Genomic DNA, 26,268 nt, shown 5'->3' on the forward strand with positions numbered 1-26,268 from the left:
GGTTCCTCTTATCTATGAAACTTTTTCGCCAAACTTTCTACCAAACTTTTTCGCCAAAGCAATTGGCGTTGTTTAAACAAAAGCTATTGTTAGATGAAGCCATTTTCTGTATTTGGCTGCGCGGGATTTCATATTTTATCATCATGAAAGTTTTAATTACAGGTAATTCTTATTAATTAAAGATTTATAATATTAGTGTACGTTTCATAGCAGTATATAAAAAAATTACATGAAATTTTTAAAAAGATTAATGAATTTTATTAAATATCTGTGAATACCACGCGTTAGATTTTAAAGTAAATAGTTTGTAAAATGTATGTATTTTAAGAAAATCGTTATAAAAATTCATTTATCAAAGTTTTTCTCTGCTTCCTTAGAAATCCTTTGTTTGATCTGCCGAAATTGTGTGAAGCAGTTTAGTAATGAAATTTCATTTAGTTGAATTACTTGATTTATGTTTATTTTAGTGACATAATATAGAGGTATCTTTTTTTTTTCTATGAAATATATTGCTAATTAAAATTTATTATATATAGAAAGATTAATATTGAATTTTCTTAAAAATAGTGAAGAGGGTTTTGATCATGTCTAAAATAATTTGTTTCAATTTTATTGTAAACTAATCTAAAAAAAAATTCTGAGAGAAATGGAACAAATTTAGATAATATTTATCATTTTCATTCACAGTTACTGCATTCATTATTATTCTTTTAGGTTGTCTTAACTATTAAATAAATTATGAGCATGCATACTTTCAAAAAAAATTTTTATTCTATAGGTGTATCACAATTATGTGCAAAACAATTTGTACTCAATAATTTGTTTTATTTAAAATACATAATACAAATACTATAATAAATTAGAAGATAATTCAGATTAGCAAGTTATCTTAAATTTAAGTTATCTTTATTGGATATTAATATGAAATTGAATTTTTTCAATTATTTAACTTCTCAAACTATATCTATAATTGTATTTTTTTCATTACCCTAAGATTTTTGACAGTTTGCGTGGACAATGTAAAGCAAACTTTTCATATTTCTTCTTTCTCTTCATAAAATACTTTTTTACTAGGTGATTCCTTGGAGAAGTATTTGGCTAATTACTTAAATGCTGAATGAAAATGGGATATCGATGTTTGCACACCCTGGAATCGGTGTGGACAAATTAAGTGTGCAGTTGTGAAGGGACGATTCTGTTTTTGTCTTAATTCATGTTGGTAAGTTGAAATGTAATTTATTTACATATTTAATGATTATGTATCTAAACCATTTGTTGGCATTGTTAGTATCTTGTGTAACTATTCTAATTCAGATATTTATTTTTTTATTAATATTACTTATGGTTGTGCTATAAAATAATAATTTATTTTGCTTTTCTTAAAAATAAAGGAACTAATGATGTGCAATTGGGTACAATGCCCAACTTTAAAAAACTGGCTTGTGTGGTTAATAAAATTTGTGGGGTTATTGGGGAGATTTTGTTTGGTTATCTGTGGAAGAATAATTCTGGGTAGCCAGCCGCCAGGAACTAATAAAAAGAGAAGGGAACTCAGACGGTATAACTCGTAACCACCCCCGGACAACTATCTACATGTGTTTTTTTTTTTTTTTTTGTTATTAAATTTGCAAGTTTAAAATCTGTTTAGCACCTTGGCGATTGTAGTTGGCACGGCAGATCACAATACAGAAATATTTCTGAGTTGTTTTTCTCGAACGAAGAGTTTGTTTAGAAATTTCTCTTGCTGAAAGATCAGCGTATGCATCAACATTTTGTTAATCTTGAAAACGTCACTATAAAGCGATTCAATGAAGTAATTAAAACTTTGTGAATTTTACTTGGGCTAATGTTCTGTGAATCAGCTTTATCTGTGGATGAATGTATTGGTTAAGATCACATGCATTTAAACTGCCAGGGCCATATTCAACTGGCAAACATCTTTGAAGAATGCATAGCAAAGTTGCTAAAAAAAGAAGTGTATTTATACACAACTTTATATACTAATAATATAAAAATATTGTAATCTTGTCTTGACATTTAGCCAGATAACCAGAACTCATCCCATACAAATAAGAAAGAGTAGTCACAGTCAGATATCTGTTTAGAAGAGATTTGGGTCCGTTAACGAACTATTCACAAAATATCTTTTCATAAAAACGGACATTTCACAAAATAATTTATCCTTTACTCAGACCCTTCACAAATTCGTTTATCTTCATTATTGTTTTGTTAATCGAATAAGCCCTTCCCGGGGGGGGGGGAGAACGACAGACGTAATCTAAATAAATTTTGTCTTCGGCAGACACTTCTTCCTTTATTCGTCCGAAATGAATATTCTGCGTTCAGCAGTATAGGCAAAATACCAAATATTTGTATGTTGCATCTCTAATTTAGTAGCAGCAATTGCTGTTTATTTTTTAAATTTTAATTTTTTTAATTATAATTTTACAGTGTTGGACATAATCTTGTAAGTCTTTACAATTTAAAAACTCCTTGAAAAAGTTTTTTTTTTTTTTTTTTTGCAATAACAGACCCTATTTGCACAAATTCACAAAAGCAGGACCCTGGTTGAAAGAATGTGACTTAACGTTTATTTTATATTCACAAATTACAAGTAATTTTTTTCCAATTTTACAAATACGGACCTTTTACAGAATGTCTGGACAGATCCCTGACAGTACTTGAACAGATTTAGTACTATGATGCTGTAAAGAAAAATATTCAGTAGAGAGTGTTTTTTTCTAATATTCTTATCTGTGCTACTTTACACAATGCAGAAATTTTTTTAGATGCAATAGAATATTTTATGACTAGTTCTCTCTCTCAATGATTCTGGTTCTACCCTTAAAGGACAGAGGGAAGATTGTTTAGAGCATTGTACCTGAATTATAAATACTCTTCCACTTTAAATGCCTTTGGTAAAATATACTAAATGAATAATGCTAATAACGCTAATGAATAATGCCAATTGCTATTTCTAAATAGCAATGGGTATATGTTCAACACTAAAAGAGATTATAAAAAATTTTAGATTGCACGGAGATTGATCTAATTCTATTCTTTGTTAGCTTAAATGAGATCTAGACTTAACAGAAGCTAATATGAGTGTCTCAGTTAGTATCTTTCTCTTTTATTACTATAATGTTTTGATTATTCGGAGAATTGTATATTTTTAACAGTGGCATTATACCTTAATCGTTGTGAGTTTTTTTTCCCCAACTGTATTGTTATAGTATGGATTGTTTACTGTTAGTCAGGGTTGGCAGGTTTTTGACATGTGACAGTTTTTGACAGTTTAAACCATGGTTTAAACCGTCACGTCAAAAACCTCACTGTCGAAAATGTCAAAAACCTATATTCATATGAATTTAATTAATGCATAAAATTTATATATTTTTTAAAGGATAGTGTTTCTAAATATGTTCTAGAAAAAATAAATTTAAAATTTTGAGGAAACACTTATATTTTAAATAGTAACCAAAATCTTGTACTTTTGAAAACTCACATCTTTTGTAATATTATGTATTCATTTTCATGTGTTATTGAAAATCTGCAGTGATATTATTAAGAAATTTATTTATAACCAAATTTAGTGTATAGTATAGATTATACTAAAAATTAGACATTTTTAAAGATAAACATTAGCAGTTTTGTACATTAGACATCTTCTTTTAAAGAAAAATCTTTTTAATATTCTTTTAAATCTTCTTAATAATCTTTTTAACATAAGACAATACAAATTTAAGTGCTTTCTGTTAAATACACAGAGTAGTTAGTGTCGATTTACAGTATATTCAGCCTATTCATTTACTATGCTGAAAATTTAGTTTATCCAAATACTTGTGAATTTCATTTTGCTGAATACGATATAGTTTTGTTGAATATCTAAATATTCAGCTGTTGAATAATTACTTCTTGCTTTCAAGATATGCATTATTTGTATTCTTAATACAAGTGGAGAAAAAAAAATTAAGAGATAAAAATTTTTTTAAAATGATAAGTGTAATAATTATAAATAAATATAATAAACAATATGAATTATATTTATCATTATTCATAAATATAACTACTTTTAAATTCAAATTAACATACTGGATAATAAAGATATTCGGTATAACATTAAAAAATTTTTTTTATACACTTGTATCTTATATCAAGTTTCTATTTATACAACATAACTTGTAAGTTCCTTATAAATATTAGTTATATGTTCCTTATATGTCAAAAATGCATAGTAATAAACTTTTAATTTTCTTAAGTATCAAAAAGAAAAAAAAAAATTTTTTTAAATATAAATATTTAAACAATTTTTGTGCAAAATTTTTCTGCACATGCATTTGAATATAAATTTCTGAGATTTTAAATCTGTTATTTTACCTTAATTTTAATTAAAAAATATTTTAAAACCTGCTGATTACCTATAGTATAATTAAGTTTCAATATAATGCATGGCAACTGTTGGTAGTTTTGAAGTTTATATATTTTCTTGGCAAACTTCAGTTTTTGACATTTTTGACGGGTTTTTGACGGTTTAAACCAGTATTATACCCTTGTCATGTCAAAAACCACTTTTTGACGTCAAAAACCCAACCCTGCTGTTAGTACAGCACTGTTTATAAATTATTACAGTATTAATAAAATAATTAAAGTCAGAATGAATTAAATGATCTTTTAATGTTTATCAGTATTTGTCTTTAATCACACCATGGTTAAGGAAAAGACAGTGCCCTACCAGTTAGTATATTCCTCTTTTATTAATAATATATATTCTTTTACTTTGATTATTTCAAAAATATTTATTACTTTTGTTTTTATCAGTGGCATTTATTGCATTCTAAATAAAAACTAATTTAATGTTTGATCTAGATACTAATAAGTTTAGAAAATTAATTTATGATTTTATTTTTTATTCTTGTAAAAGGTTTAGAAAATAATATTCATTAAGGAACTGGTGATGTCGACAGAATTTAGATGATTAGATACTATAAAACTGGGAACAGTGCAATCAAACCTGAACAATGGACAAACACATCAACATGTACTGGCTCATCATTAAAAGTCAGCGTGGGGATAACACAACATGCACATTCCATGATCCATCATGGACTCGTGCCTTTAAGAAGCCTACGTGGCTGTCTCTAGGGTAAACGGTGACTCAACAGTGCACACACCAACTGAACAATTGGCTGTGGGGTCATTTATGTTGTGTAAAGAAAATATAATAAAATCTGTGCTGTGACTAACTATTAAATGCTGTGATGTAATGTCCTGTGATTGTCTTGTTCTTAAAGCCATTAGTCTTTATATGTAAACCCTGATTGATGCTGCAATAGAAATATTAAATAATATTAATCAGACACTTTCCCTCTCTTTCAGATGTAAGTAACCTGACTAAATTGGGGATCTGCAAAAAGAAAAAATCGAGCAACAAAGCTAATGTTGCAATAATTTACACTCCTTTTTTATGTCTTGATTTTAAAGTGACAGATGTGTCAAATCCCCGAGTATGAGTTTGAGTGATGCTTCCTCCCAAAAGAGTTGTGAGACCACTCTGAAAGTGTCGCAAGTATGCCATATGCGTGGGAAAAGATGGATATGCCAGATTTAATAATAATAAAAAAATTTCTGTGCTTATAACTTAAAACTTATACTTCTGTGCTAAAAGTTCTTTCACTCTGTAATTCAAATTGATTCAAACTAATGTATGCAATCCTTTATTAGATTCACAATTTGAAGAGTTGTGCTTTTATCTATATACTTAACCATTGGTTGAAATCTTAACAAGGTATCTTGATTACAATATTAATTTGAAGCAACTTGTTCTCTTCTAGCTTTTGCCTGGATTCTGCTGATGATTCATGTTTGTCCCGGGGAATGGTCTCACAGCATTGTCTGCTTAAAGCTTTTCTGTGAGATATATTTACCAGGGCTTGATTTTCTACAATGGTTTATGCAGAGTCTCATTTAGTTTGAAGAATATCTCTGTACCGTAACAAGATAACATTTCAGTCATTGATTTTGCTATATGTATTAAATATAATTGTATATCTTTTAAATTCATAAAAATAATTAAGCTCTTTATTTTCGGGCACGGTTGTCAGTTATTAATATAACTGAAGTCTTTGATTGGATTCTGATCCACTGTAGAATTTTAAAGTAACATGATTTCTATTTTTTTATCTAGAAAAATGCTTTTATTTTACAGCTGACTAAGCAGACAATAGCATAGCTGCCAACTGTTCAGAATTTTTCGGATTTGTTCCTAATTTTTAAATCCAATCTGATATTTTTATAAAAATTCTGAATTTTCATAAAATTTTTGATTTTAAACCAATCCTTTTTTCTGATCGCCACAAGCATGCATCCTGTGATTATTGTGCTAAAGTAATTTTTAGTAGCTTTTTATTGGAAAATATTATTCCAATAGCTGTCTGTTGCTGATTATTTCACTAAATTATTATTTTTGGAAATTTTTTTTTTGTAGTATTTAAACACTTGCATCAGAAATATTTGTTTATGATGTAGATTATTATTTACCAGTGTTTTATAATTTGGAGATAAATAATTATATATTAATAGGTAATGTTTGTTTTTAATATATTATACCGGTATTCCTAATTATAAAACATTAATATTATAAGTTTCCCACAAAAGATAGTGTTTATAGTTTTGTTTTACTAATTTACATATTTAAATGTATGTCTATTAATGTTATGATTTAATAATTAAATTTTTATCTTACTCTCGTAATTAGTGCGTATAATTTTGTCGCATATAGTGTTCCTCATTTTTGATTCATAAGGTTGGCAGCTATGCAATAGTTATAAAGAAAGACTTAGCTGCTCTTTTTCTCAGGATGATGCCACTGATAGTGGTCATAGACCTTATATGATTGCATCTGCAAGCACCTTCATAGAGTCAAGCTAGCTACCATACTCTGTCTATTGTGTAAGAACAAAAACAAATATACGTGCTTCAAATTCTCAGATCCAACTTGAATAATTTTTTTTTCTTCCTTTTTTATACTTTTAACATATGCTGTACTCTTACCACTAAAAATAAATATATTCAAAAGAAAATTTATCTCATTTATTTATTCTTTCTTGAAGATGTATATCAAGAGAAAGATACTATTTTATAGTACATATGTATCCAAGGTGCTACTACTATAACACTGCAACTATTTCAGTTTAAATGAATCTCAAGTTAGAATTTAATGCTACTATATTTAATTAAAATTTTGAAAATACGTCCAATAGTACGTTTAGAAGTTATTTGACTAAAATATTGATAAGTATTGTACAAGGGCTAGCTCTTGACCTGAGAAAAAAACAAGAGTTTCGGGAGACGAAAAGCGTTAGTTAACTTATTTTTAACGAACTGTAATTCAACTTTTTTTTATTTTCAACTAGCTAAATATCCACTCTTCGAACAGGATTAATAAAATCAAAAAAACAATAACTCGGTACTGAACAACCCAATGAAATCGTGGACAAAACTGAACGGTATATACTGACAAAATTAATAAGCAAAAACATAACAAAAACTGTTTTTTGTTGTTCAGCCCATTAAAATTGAGATTAACTGTATTCAACATTACGAGGCATAATATCGAAATTAACCATTAACTTGGAATTTTTGTAAATAAGTAATTTTTTTAATTTATATAATAGGAATTACCCATATTAATTAAGCATCATTGGCGACAATAATAGTATGGCGCTTGTTTACGATTAATCTATACGAATAAGTACCTGAACTCCATAAATGTTGCTTTTTGTAACATAATGGCTTACTTTTTAGTATTTCAATATGCATCTATTACATTACTTAAATGAACTGAGCGTCAGCATTAACACTTTGACTCAGAATTTTCATTAAATATATTTTTTTTCATTATTTCTTTGTATTTATTCATGTCAGGATAGGTGAGAAATAAATTTAGAAGTTTAATAATATTTGGTGAGATGAAATATAACGTGAAACACCATGTCTTTTCCTGCATAAAAAGTCAAATATTTCAAACGCGGTTCACTTCCAAACAATTTAACTAATATGCAGTTATTTAAATCTTAGCGAAACAGTTATTTATAATTGAAACTTCTTTAATTTACGAAATCATTAATACATTTTTGAATATGAATCAAAAAAAGATTTTTCCAAACTAATTATTTTGAATTTTATATTTCAGTAAAATATATAATTCCGTAATCTAACAAATATTTTTTATCAGCTGTTTGACTTTTTATTTTTAAAGAGAGAATACCAAAAAAATATATATATTCTTACTAGGAATTAAAAGGCCAGAGAAAAAGAAAAGAGGGACAGCTGTTAATAAAACTGAAGTAATTTTCTACGTTTTTCCTAAGCAAATTAGTACCACTTTCCCATTAATTTTGCCTTTCATTGCAAAAGAATTTTTTTTTAATTTTAATTACCGCTGTTTTTAAATTATTTACTTATACCGAAACACATTTTGACAGACGTGACAAATTAAATACGTGATTTCAGATAACTTCAGAGATAATTTGGTGACATAGTGCTACCACGTAAATTTTTTTTTCATTGTTGTTTACGTCGCACTAAAGCTGCTCAATGGGCTATTGGTAACGGTTTGGTAAACATTCCTGACAATCATCTGAAGACATGCCATCACAATTTTGAACTCTGCCGAGGTGAGGCTCCCTTCGCTTCGATAGACCGACGACATGCGCGTGAAGTCAAGTACTTACGTATAACATTTTAACGAGAAACAATACCTCACACCCTCGGTCCCTTCACAGATTGATCCAAGTAGTTTTTCACCCGCACGCTGACAGCAGCCAGTTATGCTCGACTTCGGTGATCTGCTGAGAACGTGTCAACAATCAGTCAATTGCGGAACTGTTGTTGATTGAAATTATGACGTAGCGAGAAAAAAAAACTAAATAAAGTACAAGCAATAACTCTTTTTTATTGTTATTAAATAGAGCTATAAAGTATCAATGATGTTATCTTTAAGATTTTTGAGGAAACAACGGCTAAGGCTTAACCAGTCAACCCCGCTTAAAGGAATATCATCAGTTCCAGCCAAATCTATGCAATTGAGCGGGTTATTCGATTAAAAGGATAGTGCAATATTCTATCCTAAATTTCTGCGAAATTTTATTTTTAATGGTATTTAATGCAAATTATAGTGTTTTGATTAAATAAACTTAGTTTTATGATCAATAAACAATTTTGATTAATAGTATCTGTGTTAGTATCATAAAATATAAATGTCATTTAAAGTTATATAAAAATAAATCAATATTAGTGAATAGTATAATATATAGGTTAGGTACTAAAATATTATTTGATCCCTTCCGAAAAAATCTATAATTGAAGACTATTTTTATACCCGTTTAATTCGTCAATTTATCAAAATTAGATTTTCCCTTTCAGTTTCTATTAAGACTTTCATGAATAATTGCGTATTCCTCTCAAACGTATAGTCAAATTATTTATTTTAAATTTTTTTTTCTAACCTCGTCTTGAGAATTTCCAAATTAATGAGCTGTTTTAGTTTGGAATTTTTTTTAATATATCGTTTCCCAGATTCATTGCCCCCCCCCCCCCTCTATTAATTCAAATCCATCCTTTTCTTGCTGAACTTGCAATCATTCTCAGAGTTATTCTCTGGATTAAGCAATAATTATTCTTACTTAAGAGAAAGACACACTGTATACTGATTTGTTACGTTTTTGAAATTTTTTCTTATGAAAGCTAAGAGCGCACCAGGAGGGGACCACAAATCTTGACTACAAAACAAATCACTCTGTACCTTTTTAAAATTCTAAATGATGTGTAAGTAAGTACAATTTGTCTAAAGTAAGAACTCCCCTATTCGTCTGGACCTGTGGGGGTGACTATGGTAACAAGGTATAACTATTTCAAATAGGGGTGTGGGTCACTATTTAGGATATATTTTGTCTCGGGTGGGGGAGAGAAAGGGAATCATTTTTCTTCATATTGCCCTAAAGCAGTGTTTCCCAAAGTGTGGTACGCGTACCCCCAGGGGTACGGGAACAGTTTAGCGAGGGTACGCGTCCTTATGCGAAATATCTTGCAATAAACGAAAATTTCAAACAAACTTATTTAAAAACAAAGCTAGACATGAAAATTTAAGATTACGTATTTTTCTATTTGCTATTTTTTGCGGAGTTTGCAGTTAATAATTAGTGGTGTCAACAGCCAGTTGTGATTTTTAACTTTTGTGCAATTTTTTTTATAGTAAAAAATACACTCATTTTTTTATTAGTGGTACACAGCATTACGAAAAATTTAGAAAGGGTACACAAAAGTCATAAGTTTGGGAAAAACTCCCCTAAAGTAAAGAGAAGCTACCCTCCCTGAAATTCGCTATTCTTGTTTCCTTAGCAGCAGACGGCCTCAGATTTAGTGGCGGGGGGAGTTCTTACCGTAAACAAACTATAATTCAAAGAGGGGTAAAACACTCGTCGCTCACTTCAATGTATAACTAGCAGCAAGATTAGATTTTTTTTTTTTTCAATTTTACCCCTAACACCTGTTTAGACCAACTAATGAACAGGACCCTTTTGAAGTGACCACCTATTGTATCCTTATCTTAACTGAAAAACGAAAATTTCATTTTAGTTAGTGAAGCATTTCTCCAAAATAAACAAATTTTTTTCATTTCAGTACCTCTTCTTCATGCAATTAGGCGGGGACAAAAAACAAAGAATGTCAGTTTAAACGGGGAAGTTTAACATTAGTTGCATACAAAATGATTTGGTTCCATTCGTGTAAGCTTGTTATTCGATTATCCGACATGTAATTAAGTGGACATGACGCAAGAAAGTTCCAATCCGTTTTTCGCTCGAACGGTTTGTAATATAATGTTTTAATGTGAACAGTAACCTTCGTGCGACGAACTATTAGTATGCCAAATTTCATTGCTCTCTGTCGGATGGTTTAGTCCAGGGGTGGCAAACCTTTATGTCTCAACGTGCAATTTTTTCTAAAAAAATGTTTAATGAACTAATTAATGTATAGTTTGTCTAAAGTAAAAACTCGCCTAGCCATTTGTCAAGACCCTTGGCGGTGACTATGGTAACGAGGTCTAACTATTTCAAGGGATGTGGGGTCATTGCTTTGGACAGATTTTGGCTAAGATTCAGCGAGAGTAAGAGGACTTTTTTTCCAGTCTATTGTGTTAGCCCTAGAGTGAAGAGAAGCTACCTTCCCTCCCCCCCAATGCCCTCCTGTGTTAACATTGTTCGTCAATTCGGACATTAACAGGGCAGATTTGTTGGCCTCTCTTACAAGGGCACCATATTAGGTGGGCCAACGTTGATCCCACAGTAAGGACAGATAGTACAGAGAAGAAAAGAACATCCATGCCTTGCCCGGGATTCGATCCCAGAACCTTTCTGGTGCAAAGGCAGTTCCCTAACCCCTCCACAGGCCGGTCGGCTAGCTACCTTCCCTGGAATACGCTATTCTTGTATCCATAGCAGCAGACGGCCTCAGACCATGTGGAGGGGGGAGTTCTTAGCTTAGACAAACTATAAATACTCTGTTAAATTCTGCATCCATTTATAATTACATTCATGTTTTTAAAATATAGGAAAAAACAAGTGAGTGCGAGCGAAAAGGACACATAGCCTCTAACATAATTGGATATAAATAGGAGAACAGATTTTAAATTATCTTAAGTTAAAGCTAGACGCCCGGTGGCTGAGTGGTAGTGCTTTGCGCTCCCGTGCCACCGGTCCTGGGTTCGATCCTCAGGCCGGGCAAGGTTGACTCAGCCTTTCATCCCTTAAGTGGGGAGACAAATGAGTACCAAGCATGCTTGGGAACTAAACACTTGGGGTTCCGCGTTCGGCTGACCTCCTAACTGGAACATCTGCTCCTGTACCCCAGAGCCCAATGTCAAGAAAACTGAGATGGGCCCAGTAGGCCTTGGCCCCCTAGGGGCTGTCGCGCCACTGAGTTTAGTTTAAGTTAAAGCTACATTTTTTTCCTTCGGCGTAATTTAGTTAAGCTAAGATTATAAGAAGTAAAATTATGACCGCGGCAGTACCTATAGAGTGGGGGGAGTCCCTCCCCCCTCCCTATATATATATGTGTGTGTGTAACATAAAGCGCTTCAACTAATCTTTTTATGTTATTCCTTTGTCGAAGTCTTTTTCTTAATTTACTATTCTAAACTAAACGCTCTTGCACTTTAATATTCACATCCTGTCTTGTAATCTACTTTTGGTTACTCGAGTAACAGTTTTGATTTTTCCCCTTATTTGAACTGTGAGAAAGACTTTTTAACTCGCCTTATTTAAAATATAGATTTTGTTTTATAACCATCGTTGAACAGCCGACCCAATTTTAGGTTTACGACTCCTAATGTTCAACTCTGTAACCTTGTAATTTTGAACAAATTCAGAAGACAAGGAAATTTTTGTTTCAGTACCCTCAGAGGTATTGATTTGTTATAGGAACATGGACGACTTTGCAACTCGATAGATTTAACTTGCATCAGTCACCATTTACTACACGGGCAGTCTTCGGCCGGCTGTGGATGAACCCACGAACTCTTGGGCATGGGTTCAGTGCCCTACTATCCAGGCCTATAATAGATAGATTTTATTTTATTTTATATCCGTCGTAGAACAGCTGATCCAATTTTTGGGTTTACGACCAGTAATGTTCAACTCCGTAGTTTTGTAATTTTATAATTAAAAACTGGAAAGTTCCGCCCCTTGTTTACGTTGCTGATCAACCCTCATGGTTGCTTCTCATTAATCATTGCGGATTAAGAGAAAAAAACCGTTTATTTCCTTAAATTACAATCGAATTGCTATTTACATTTTGAAGATGACTAAATTTAGACAAAACAATAAAATTGGTACCAATCAATAAAATTGGAACATCCTGTAGAGTTAATACTCAGTGAAGATGGAACCAAGGGAAAGAGTATTCGCCTCCGAATGAGGTGAACCAGATTCGAATCCCAATAATGGCTGGTCGATACGAATTCCGCACCCGGCTTGCACCTACTACAGTGCTGATGCAAAATATCCTCCACGGTAGACGGATTATAGGATTTCGTGGTTTTTTTCTTCGTGTAACGCAAACGCGGGTTAGTTTCAATAAAAAAATTTCCCAACACTTGATCCAAGAGTTCCCTTGTCTTCTGGATTGGGTACAAAATTACAAGGCGACGTTGTTGAACATTGGTAACAGTAAACCCAAAATTGGGTCGGCTGTTGAACAACGATTATGAAATAAAATAAAAACCACGCGCTCCAATCACAATATTTTTCAGTAATATCCCGATTTTTTTTTTTTTTTTTTTTTTTTTTTGAGAGTCAGATTTAAAGCTTTTAAATATCATTACTTAAACTGCATAACATATTTGAGTTTGGATGGAGTTGGATGACTGCATTCAAATCATCCTATTACAATCATTGTTGTCGAAACTGGTTGTCGTAATAATTTCATTTAAAAACAATAAAAGGTTTCAACTTAAACAGGGCATTTCATAAAGTTCAACCTTAATGTATATTTTTAAAATCCTTGATGAAATTTAAGTAAAAAAACGAGTACACACATTAAGGGTCATAAATTAATATTTAGGTAAGGAAAAAAAAATCAAAATTTAATGAATCACGACTGATGAAGGTGGGATTGACTAAAAACTTGTGATTACTAGAGAAAACAAAACTTAGAAGGCGATTAAAACTTAACACGTTCGTGTGTCATCGGCCATTCAAACTGGTTTTCTATTTTTCATACCGCCTATTTACCAATTAATTTAACTGATACGATGAAGTTGTCATTTTTTCTCCTCTATGAAATATCAATTTGCAGCTTTCACAACGTGTTAGATGTAATTACAGAACACCCTGTATGATATACAGTATTTTACGTGATTATTAATTAGGTAATTTTCACAATCAAATTTAAATTTTAATAAGATAAATAGCTTTTCTAATACCTAAAATTTAAAAATATCATTTTTTAACTTCTTGTAATTACTACGTCTCTTCAAAATTATGTTGAAAAATTATGATGTTAAGAATGATATAAAATGTTTCATACCTTTTAAAATACACTTCTTTTTATAATCATTAATGAATAAAATACAAATAATCTTTAATTCTTAAAGGAACTTCAACATTAGTTTTGGACAAATAAATTTTACTGTAATGTGAAAATATTTTTAAATTCTTGAATTTAACTTCATAGATACGACGGAAATGCGAATTGCCATAGCATTTGTGCTCATATTTTCGACCGCTCTTTAGAATGAGCTATTGTAAAAAGTTGCATAGATTTTACGAAAAAAAGAACAACTTAGTGTTCAAACGATATTGAGGAGCATTTAGAATGTCGAAGGCACTCTGGAAAAAAAAAAAAATAAATAAAATTCTGCTGCTTTTATCCTTGTGTTTCATACTAGGTTTATCAGGCATGTTGCAAATATTGATGAGCTTTCTTTAATATCATTGATGTTTGGAACAGTGTAGTCGATTCTGGTAATGCTGTCATTAAACTATAACTGAAATTTCATCTAGAAAGAGTCAGTCCAGTTTGAGCTTTATCCTAAGCACACTTCTCTTCAAATACAATTAATCCATATATAAAACGTAGCAAATCAAAATTGAAACATTATTTATTGATTACCAGTTAACCTCACTATTTTCCTTAGTAATAAGCAATGAAAACTCACCACTCATGCTCTAAGGAAAATCTTTTTCAATGGTGCATTAGAGTTCAAACAGCGATTTTACAAATAAACAATTAAAAATAAATAATAAAAAGTACTGTTAAATTAATGGGGTATGCCTTTTTATTCTATGCATGAATCATGGGGATAAGTATAGGCTTACTGTTTGCGGGTTGCAGCCCAAGGATAGTCAAAGGGTCATCTAAGAAATGACAAAAATAAATAAAATAAAAAAAGCTATATTCAATAATTTTTTTGAAAAAAATGTCAAAATTCCAAAACTGCTAAACAGTATGAGAAAGAGCCTTAGTGCAGATTATACATAAAAGGCCAATTCTATACATGCAAATAAAATAAAAATTATATATATATATTTTTTTCATGAGTAAAAAATTAACTAAATATTTAACAAATCTCATTTTCTGTATTAAATTTATGAAAATTTATTTTAGCCATGATAAAAAAATGAAAAAAAAAAAAAAAAAAATTATATATGTGTAACATGTTATGAAAAAATGAAACTTTACTTTACTTGTAGCTTTTTTTAAGACTATGTACAAAAGCAGCTTCTTTTTTATATTAGGTTTTATTTCATACCAAACTTTGAGTACATTAACATTGATACAAATGGTAAATAAATTAAGAATTAAATATACTTTTTATGACCATTTAAACTGTAGTTGATTTAGACTAAGAAGAAATAATACACTTCTCCATTTGATTACAAAACAAGAAATTATTATTTTAGGCTATAAAGTAGCAGTAACCATGTAAGCATAAACAAATACTGTTAATTCAAATAATAAAAAACAATCTAATTCTATTTACTTAAGCTGATTTGAAATGAGATCCACAATCCCTTAAGATGTTCTTTGGTCTCCTTATGTTTCTAAACAAAGCATAAAAAATAAATGCCCTTTTAACATAAAACGATAGTTGTACTGTAAAAAAAATTTCTTCCTTCATGTTTCAGCATTCATACATAACTTTTTCAGAAAAAAAAAATCTATATATATATATATATATATATATATATATATATATATATATATGCTAGCAACATTTAGACCAATTTAAATTAGATATTCATTCAACACAAAACAATCCTATAAAAAATTTTAAAAAAAACTTTGATGAAATAAAAATTAGAGTAAATTATTTACACTTTTTAATATTGTGTTCAATAAACAAATTTTGTGTATTATAAAATCATATTATGATTGTGAGAAATAGAGACACTTTTTTGAAAAGCCACACAATCTCCGGTACACAAAAAAATATATGAAAACAGACACGAAAGCCACACATCAATTAAAACGAAAATGTATTAAAATTCATCTGAAAGTAAGATCCAGTCAGTGGTGTTACATCCTTTAGAACTGCTCTTAGAAGATATTAGAGGGTATGTTGTAATTTTGCAGTACAGCCAATGGTGGATACGATGTATTTTAGATGTAAATATAAACTACGAAGAAGTTAAGATACGTTTTCTACAGCCTCATGGACCCTCACTGTCATACTCGTACCCACAGAAGCCTTTGATATTGAAAGTAAATAAATCACAGATCATTTAGAAGGTTGAAGTACTAACAACAACTGGTTAAGATTTTTTCATACCGTCTAATGAGATAAAAATAATTAACTAAAAAATAGCACTACATCATTCCTAACTATTTCATAAAATTTTATAATGCTTATATGTTTAAAAAATTACTAATTCTGTTCATAACATATTGTAACAGAGTTAATAATCATAATTTAAAAAAATATTTTCTATGAAATAAATGTTATTCATATCTTGTAACTATTTCACATATTTTTTGCATATCAAAAGGTAAACCATTTTTTAATAAGAAAAATATAATACACTCGTAATGTTATTTTCGATACATTTTAGGAGACAAAAGTATGGGATAAATACTACTTTTGGTATGAATGATCATTGATTTATATATTGGTTTAAGAATTTTAGGCTTTTTTCTCAGTTTTCCATGTATATTGTATGAAATGTCTTAAAGGGGAAAAAAGTTGTACAGCATACCACTTTCAATTAATAAAAATTTTGGTTTGCAATAATTAATGTTTTTTTTTTTTTTTTTTTAATTTCTATGCTACAAATTTGAAAGGTATAGAAGAATGTTGTAGTTAAAAAAAAATATTTCTTTCATAATTCTTTGAGACCACATATCACAGGTCAAATCAGGTTGCTTTGAAAGTTGACCTAGCCTCAGAAAGTCATATAAGGTATCAAATGAAAGGTTTATTGCAATGGTGTTTCAAATCTTTTTTTAAACACCATTTACTTTCTTCTAAAGTAAAAAAAAAGTAACTTATAAAATAAAAGTTCTTAAAGTAACTTTTTTTAAGTAAAAAAAAAAAATACAGTTATTTATATGTATGCAAGTTAGTGGTTTTTTCAGTGAAAATGGTATTTTTTCAAGTGTTTATAACTTGGACAAATTTCAAATTAAAAACTGTTCGAATTGTTTACTTTATCATGTGTGCATGTTCCACCAAATTTCATTAAAATAGTAGGGGGGTCAGTTCAAAAGTGATTGATATATTGTTCAATGACTCATTATGAAATTTTTCCTTTGCTAATATTTCTTTCTACTTATTATATAAATATAATTCAAATTTTAAAGGATCTTTTTGATTGATAGTTTCTAAATCAAAAAATAAAAAATTTTACTCTTATATGCTTCAAATATAGATTTTTATATATTTATTATTTGATTGTTACAAAATTGTTTTTCTAATAAAGCAGTGGTAAGTTTAAAAAAAGCAACATTTTTATACTGCCACTTGATGCACATTTGACCTAACTCTTAATACACAGCAGTAAATAATATGTAATCAAAAATCTAATCTATCATCATGAAAGTAAGTAGTCAACTATTCGAAAATATATTTCATGTAACATGAATTTTTTTCATTTCCAATATTATTGTTATTTCCACAGAATTTTTATCATTTCAATATTATTGCTTATCATGATGTGCTTAGATTCACAAATATATTATTACTTTTCATTACTTCCAAATAAATATATAATAATTGATAACCACATAAAAATTTTACCGATAATTTTTCTCTTGCCATAGTTTTATTAACTAGCGATAATTTTATTTTATTAAAACTGCGGGTTACAAATTCATTTATAAAATGTTAGAAGTAGAAACACTTTTAATGTCGAATAAACATAATATATAAACACTTAAACATCAATTTGAACTTTACTCCAGAATTATTTTTTATGTTACAATTATAATGCTTAATAATTAAGTACAAATGTTAGGAAATATGCATAGGATGATTAGACATTACATGGCATAATTATTCTTTTAATTTAGATCCGAATTTTCTTTTCCTTACATCAGAATGTAAGAAAATTATATAAATATTGCAGCTAAGCTTTTATAAGAGAATACTTAATTTAAAAGTATTAAGAGCAAAGTATTAAGAACATACTCTTAATATCAAAATGACATACTTTTATTTAAAAACAAATAATAAACATAGCAAAGAAAACATTCATTTTTATTGTTACATTTATAAATATCTAAAAATTCGAAAACATTTTCGCCTAATATCTTTTTTAAACACAAATCTCCTCTTTTCCAGTGTCTGTTTACGAAATAAATGTAAACACAATCCATCAATGAACCAATTGTTTCATCACACCAAATACGAGATTACGCGAGAACACAGACAGGCGTGCACAAAATTATTGAAATTTTTATTTTAATTCACAATAAACGCGATAACTTCCCAAATTCTTGCAACCATGAGTGATAGTCAACAGCCAATCACAATGCGAAAAGCCCATTGATCCGACGTTATCATTTCCTTGTTGCCATTCTGTAGTAGAAACTATGGTTTAAAATTAGTTACCAATTCCTTAAAAGATAGAGACCCAATATCAGCTTATCCTTTTCTTAAGAGAGCATTCATACTGCATTGTCAAATCCGCAAATGCGATTCCAAATATGCCATTGAGAAAATGATTGGGATATTTTTTGCGAGTAAAGTATTTCACTAATGAAGTCTCGTTTGGAACTCAGAATTCACACACAGGAGTTTTTAACATGCGCTATTTTTGTGTCTTTAAGGACCATTTTCACAGTTTACATTGAACACACCTCTGATTGCGATCGAGGAATTTCTCGGATTCAAGAACTTGCGGGGATTGCTGAAACATTGCTGATTGTTTCTCCCAACAATCAGCAATGACATCAAAATATTTTTATCCAATCAGACTTTCTTGCACAGTGAATAAACAAGAAAAGAAAGCTACAAGCACATATCGCGTAAAAAAGCTTATTTAAGAGAGCGATGATCATTTTTCCGTTTACTTCAAATCATCGATGTTTCAAATGCTTTTTCCTGTTGGACTCAGTGGAAGCATGTTGAATTTGAAAAAGAGTCTCAGAACTCATATAAATCTTGATAGGCTAAATCAGTGGTTCCCAACCTGGGGGCAATCGCCCCAGAGCTCCTCATCTTGGCGATATTCCTTAGGGGGGCGACGAGTATTCAAAAGATAAAAATTGCTAATATGCTAATAATATTAATGACAAAAGTTATTTGAGATCGAAATTGAAAACATATATGAAGCTTATGGTTTTGGTGTAAACTAAGAATTACGATAGTTAAAAATTAAAACATTTCAAGTTCAGGATCGTTTTCGTCATACGTTTTGGTATCGCTGGCGGAAATCTGACCTTCAAGAATTCTCTTTTATTGAAAGTCATGGTCTTTTATATACCTTCCTCTCCTCAAATGTTCCTTTCTCGTCTCATTCCCATCCCTCCGATTTTAAAAGGCATGTAATAAGAGAAACGGATTGATAGACGAAACATTTATGGAACTCTAAACCTCCCACAATTGGTAAACTCTTATTTTACCAGCTACTAAAAAAACTGTTGAAATCATGTTGGATGAGGGATCGAGCAATAAGATAAAACCTCTGAGAAGTAATACTGTTTCCAGACTTATTGATGAGATGGCCGCAGACGTTGAATCAAAACTCATCAAATTTATGAGAGAAGGTAAATTTGCGTTGCAGATTGATGACTCAACTGTGATAGATAACAAAGCTATTGTATTAGCTTACATGAGATTCATAAATGAGAGTAAGGAGATTGGATGAACGAGGAAATGTTGTTTACAAGAACTTTGATCACTGATACAAAATGATCGCAAATTTTTAAATTGGTCAAAGACTATTTTGCGGAAAAAGAAATTCCCCTTACAAATGTAAGTGCTTGTGCAACAGATGGTGCTCCTGCCTTGTCTGGTCGTCATACTGGGCTTCTGGCGCACCTTAAAAAAGAAGTACCACAGGTCATCACCATTGATTGTGTCATTCATTGTCAACATTTGGCTGCAAAAAAGTTGAGTGGTGCCCTGCATGACACTTTACAATTTGTTATTTCTGCCATCAATAAAATCAAAGCTAATTCTCTCAATGACTGTTTGTTCCGAGAACTTTGCCGTGAAAAAAAGAAAAAGATTTTGAATGCTTGCTCCTACATATAGATGTGAGATGGCTTTCAAAAGGAAACTGTTTGCATCGTTTTTTCGAATTGTTTGATTCGGTTACTGAGTTTCTCGACACCACTGATCCTGTTTTAAGTGAGAGTTTGAAGCAACGCAAGTTGGAAACTGCGTACCTCACGGATATTTTTGAAAAAATGTACAAAATCAGCGTAAAACTTCAAGAAAATAAAGTGAACATTATCAAGGCTAAGGGAATAATATCTTCATTCATCGCCAAGTTTGATATCTACAAGTCAAATATCAGCCGCAAAGAGCTAATGCAATTTCCAACTCTTAGAAAGAGTTCAATGGCAGATATCGAGATTCTCGAAAAAAATCTTAATTTTTACTGATCACCTTGATCAGTTAAAAACTGATATGGAATCAAGATTTTAAGATTTGATGAAATTAGAAATTCCGGATTGGATTTTCGATCCTTTCTCTTTTGAAGTTGTGGATAAGCTCACTTCCTCTTTGCAGACTGAGTTTTTAGACTTGAAGTATGCTAAAGTCGTCTTTAGAAAATACGGTTACGAGTTAGCTAGAGTAAAGCTTATGAACATTTATCCACAATTGCGGAAGCAAACTGAGCCGCTCCTCATCTTGTTACCGTCAACATATTTAGTGGATAGAGGATTCAGTTTTGTCGTCCAGCTCCTCACAAAGCAAAGAAATAGGTTGGACATTTGCTTAAAAGGAGACCTGAGTTTAAGTCTGACGAACATAAAACCTGGCATTCAAGCTTTAACTGAAATACACCAAGCACAGGGCAGTCAATGAAGAGGTAAAAATGTACTTTCTCACTCTTCATTTTTTTCTCAAATTTTAGTTGCCAACGTTTTAACTTTTTCTTGATTACATTAGAATATGAATTTTAAAAAATGTACTTATATTTAAAACGGAATAATCAAAACATCACTTCTTTTTGGAAAAAAAAGGTGCAAAAAAAAATTTTTTTTTTAAATTACCGTCATTCGGGGCTACTTTGCGCAAATTCGAATTTGGCATTTTTCAAGTGCTGCTATTCAGTATTATGTTTAGTTCATATTAAAAATGTGTGGAATTTGAAGATAGAAGTCTCTTCTATTACTACAAACATTTTTTCGAATTTTAAAACAATCTCAGAGTGTGTTTCGTTCATCCAATGTCAACAACTTTCCGAGGACGACGGATGTCGAAAAGTGTGCGTGGAAACTTTAGCTGTGAAATGCAAAGACGTTGATAAAACAATTGTCATAAGTGCAAAATTTTTTATTTATATATTAATAAACAATTATATCATGTTAGCGTTAAAAAAATTTGAAAATTAATAACAAATAAACGGGAAATGAAAAAAAAAATGCACTTTGGGGCTACTTTGTGCAAAGTTTCATTCGTTTTTTTTTTTCGACAGAAAAATGGTCAGACGTTATAAAAAAAATACCTGGAACGAGAAACTACCGTGATTACACTTAAGAAAAGCTGCAACAATGTTTGCAAGCAGTTGCTGGTGGTATGTCGATTGCAGAAGCTTCTCGGAAGTACAAAATCCACAGAAATACTATCTCTAATAAAATTCACAAGAAACGTGCTGGTAAACTATTATTTTTCTTCTACAAAGAGTTTTCTAATGAATTAATCAAACAATTTAACACATAAAAATATATTTTATAGGACATCAGGTGATTTTGACAGAAACTGAAGAGCAAGTTCTGACATGTTCATTCAAGCATGTTATGTTCAAATGTATCAATATTATAAATGTTAATGATTATGTAATAATTATTATTTTTGAAATATCATCCATTTCAATATTAAAAAAAGTATATGGTTTCCTTTTGTTCAAACTCAAATGTTTTGAAATAAACATTCTTTTTAAGAAAAAATTCTTAAAAAAAAAAAAAGGTTTTTTAACGCTGAAAATTATTTTCAAACTAATATCTTTACATATCTTGATGTTTTTGTCTTCAAAAATATCAACAATTAACTTTTTTAACAATTTCTATCAATATTTTACTAAAAACATGATTATTAAACTGAATTGCTATTGCTGCACAAAGTAGCCCCATTTGGGGGCTACTTTGTGCAAGGTATGTTTTGACTTATTATTCATAAATATTACATACAAATAATGCCAATATTGATCAAATTCACTCGTCTGAGTCCAGTTATGAATATAATATCGATAAATTTTACTAAAGTTTGAATTAACATGGTTTTTTTACATGTCGAAGTCCAAAAACTGCGAAATCCTGCACAAAGTGACCCGAATGACGGTAATAAAAATGGCAGGATAAAATTGCCTCCTTATTTGCATTACAATTTAAATTAAAATCAAATATAACTTAGCGTTTGGTTGCTCACAAGCAGCAATGAATGGTTTTTGAGCAAAAAGAGAAAGGGGCGATGCGTGTCAACCAACCTCAAGAAGGGGACGATGGTCCACAAAAGGTAGGTAACTCGCCGCACTTTGCTATACTCATTGTTTCAAATTTATTTGGAAATATAATTATTGTTTGAATAATAAAATAAAAATATAAGTTAGAAAAATATTTACGAAAACAATAGCAATTGTGGAATTTTTCAATGTGATCCAACAAAAGAAAAAACAATTAAGATTTAAACAAAATCATACAATTATCTAATAACATTTGTTATGTCTATGAAATATATTTTCATAATTAATACAATTTTAGTTCTAAGGTGTTTAAAAATATTCATAAACAAATTTAATGATGATAGTAAAAGAGAAAGAAATAACATTTATTTATAAAATAAATTTAAAAAAAACCTTATTTTGTGAGTTCAATTTATTTTAGTTTCATATTGGTTAATGCATAGTCTTAAAAATGAAATGTAACATATTTCATATAATTGGAAATTTCAATATTTTAACTTTAAAAATTACTGATGCTTCTTCTAAGGTAGAAAGACTTTATTAAATATGTAACTATTTTGTTAGACATAATAATCATTTCCTATAGCACATTTTATATGTATAAAAAGAAATATTTTTTAATAACAAAATTGCAAATAACATTGATTTAATTATCTATGTGGTGCTGTTAGTTGTAGTGTCTTTGACTAATCATTTAAAAAAAGAAAAGCAATGAAGCTAATCACAATTAATATTTTAATAAAATGCATGCATTATCGTATGACACTTTTAATGAGATTAAATCTTACACTGAATTAAATCTTAACATTAGCCAAAAGTAAATATGAGATATATGTTATTTGAATGTGAAATTGTTCAATTAACAAACTCTTACTCTTAAGAATGATATTCATGAGTATGTTTTAATTTATCTTGTGCACATCATATAGCTGTTTTTGCACATTAAGTTAAACTGTCCCTCTTTCAGTATAAATAAACTTTAAGAGAAGTAATTTTATGGAAGAAAAAAAAACTCTAAATTATCCTTTAACATGATTCAAAGCACTTTATTTTCAAATGAATACTATTATAAATAGAACAAAAAAGCTCCAACTGAATTTAATGAATATATACTTCCACATTATAGTTGATTCCTCAAAGCTGCTACCAGTTCTTTTGGTTTTTACAAATAATAAACAGACCTTAGACCACTTTATTTTTTAGATAATAAATTGAAAATAACTATAAAAGTAAATATAAAATTTAAAGAAAAAAAACTTTTTCTTTTGGAAAAACAAAATGCAGTTTTGTTACTTTTCCATAACATAATATAGTCTTTTAGAAATTTCTAACTGTTCTATACTCCTGTATACAAGTTACTTTATGTATCTAAACACTTACAAATCATATTTATTAATTACTTTCTTCTAATCTGCAAAAGTTGAAAACTTTAAAAAATTATAAATTTCAATTGATTTTCCACTTCCGATTATCAACTTCTGAATCTTATTTACCTAATATAACTTCCACTTTTTCTCAATAAGGGAAATTTTCATTACAAATATTAATACCAAAAGTAATATTAGATATTTATTTGGGTTTTTCAACATTTGTCTCCTTTTAAAATAAAAGAAAACATTAAGTAATAAAATTACAAGAGCTACTTTTATAAAAGTAATTGTACAACATGTGTTAGAAAAGATTTATCAAATAAAAGATGTTACAAATAATTTTAATTAAAATTTGCTAGAAGTCTTTTCTGTTTTCATTGAAAAAAACATTAACTTAAATTCAGGATTCTAATGCTAAGAAAATAAATAACAATTTATATTTTAGTCAAACATAACTGGTTGTAAATAAAGTAATATAATCCAGTAATCAAGGTAAATTAAAACCAATATGAACATGAGTGCAAACATTTAGATCCCTATTATTTAAAAAACTATTTTATCACCTACATCAAAAATATGGTGCGTCAATAGTATCAACAATACTGTATATAGTCAGATGACATTTCTGAGAAAAACTCTTATTCCATTATACTACAACAGAAAGGTTTCTCACCAGTGAAAACACAAACAGTAAAGTCAGCTTTAGAAAAATTAAAAACTCTTTATATATATATATATATATTAAAAGAATGAGGTTTTCCTCCAGTATAAAACTAAAATAAATTAGATGGACCTTAAGTGAAAATAAAAAGAAAGAAAACTTTTAACAAAAACAAGAATATAGCTTTTAAACAGCATGACAAGATTATATGAAAATAACTATAAAAATAAATAGAAAATTGAAAGAAAAAAAATTTTTTTTTTGGAAAAACAAAATGCAGTTTTGTTACTTTTCCTTAACATAATATACTGTCTTTGAGAAATTTCTAACTTTTCTATACTCCTGTATGCAAGTTACTTTATGTATCTATACCAATTGACTTAAAAATCATATTTATTAACACTTCTTCTAATCTGCAAAAATTGAAAACTTTAAAAAATTATAAATTTCAATTCATTATTAAGATTTACCTAACAACTAAAGACAGACAACTTCTATTTTTTCTCAGTAAGTGAAATTTTCATTACAAATATTAATACCAAATGTAATTTTAGATATTTATTTGGATTTTTCACTACTTGTCTTTTTTTTTTAAAAAGAAAACATTTAGTAATAAAATTACAAGAGCCATTGTTATAAAAGTAACTGTACATGTGTTAGAAAAGATTTATTATTTAAAAGATGTTACAAATAATTCTAATTAAAAGTTGCTAGAATTTTGCAGTAAAGTCAACTTTTGAAAAATTAAAAACTCTTTTATATATTAAAATAATGGGTGTTTCACCAGTATGTCACTATAATAAATTAGTCACCAGTCACTATAATAAATTAGACTAGACACACTACAATAAATTAGATGGAGCTTAAGTGAAAAAAAAGGAAACTTTTAACATAAACAAGAATATGGCTTTTAAATAGCATAACATGACTGTGATTAGTTAGATAATTCTTTCTTGAAAAACCTTTATTACAGGGTTGGTAAGGTTTAGGACAGAATGGATTAATCCACGGTTTAAACCGTCCTGTCCAAAACCCTTTTTCTCAAATTATGTTAAAATTTTATCTGAACAATATGTAAGAGATGAAATAAACATAGAACTAATAACATATTGATAATTAAATATACTAGAGAATATTTGTTTTTAAAAGTATAATGTTTTATTAATATTGTTTGACTCTTCAATTTAAACAAAGGAAGATTAATCAGTATTCAAGTTCAATGGGTCCTTTCATTCAATAGTACATAACTGAAGTTTGGCCTTGTCATACAGGTTAAAAGAGACTAAGTGCTTGGTTCGTCATAAACAGATCTATTTATCTATAGTACTATTCAAGAATACTTTTATTTCATTCATGTTCAATTCGTTTAGCATAGTGGTGATACATCACCAGTGTCAGTAACTGATGTTATGCCCTTCAAAACTGTTAATACATTTTTCAGTTATTTTGTATTTTCAATTTAAACTAATATATTTATATTTAAAAACAATTTTTATTAAAAATGGATGTCTTTTTTTATCATACTGTAATGCAGAAATTATAAAATTCTTTTAAAAAAATATTGTGAAAAATTAAAGGTTTAAAATAAAGGTAAAAAATAAAGGTAATT

The 26,268-nt window shown here is 29.2% G+C and overlaps 1 protein-coding gene and 2 long non-coding RNA genes across 4 annotated transcripts in view; 2 read left to right on the forward strand and 1 right to left on the reverse strand.

The window, feature by feature from the left end:
• LOC139425462 (uncharacterized) overlaps positions 1-26,268 on the reverse strand; it is a 42,855-nt gene that overhangs the window by 12,956 nt on the left and 3,631 nt on the right. The window lies entirely within an intron of this gene.
• Positions 58-7,079, forward strand: LOC147816371 (uncharacterized). 2 transcript variants are annotated; one of them, XR_015433168.1, is made up of 3 exons: positions 58-162; positions 1,075-1,219; positions 4,922-7,079. It is a non-coding gene; the product is annotated as an uncharacterized LOC147816371 (long non-coding RNA). The 2 variants fall into 2 exon arrangements; XR_015433169.1 differs by having other exon boundaries at positions 5,377-7,079.
• LOC147816372 (uncharacterized) lies at positions 21,256-22,116 on the forward strand. The gene is made up of 2 exons (XR_015433171.1): positions 21,256-21,824; positions 21,905-22,116. It is a non-coding gene; the product is annotated as an uncharacterized LOC147816372 (long non-coding RNA).

The sequence above is a fragment of the Parasteatoda tepidariorum genome, chromosome 1, assembly GCF_982258835.1.
Source record: "Parasteatoda tepidariorum strain Cologne lab strain chromosome 1, Ptep-v5.0, whole genome shotgun sequence".
Lineage (NCBI taxonomy): Eukaryota > Metazoa > Arthropoda > Arachnida > Araneae > Theridiidae > Parasteatoda > Parasteatoda tepidariorum.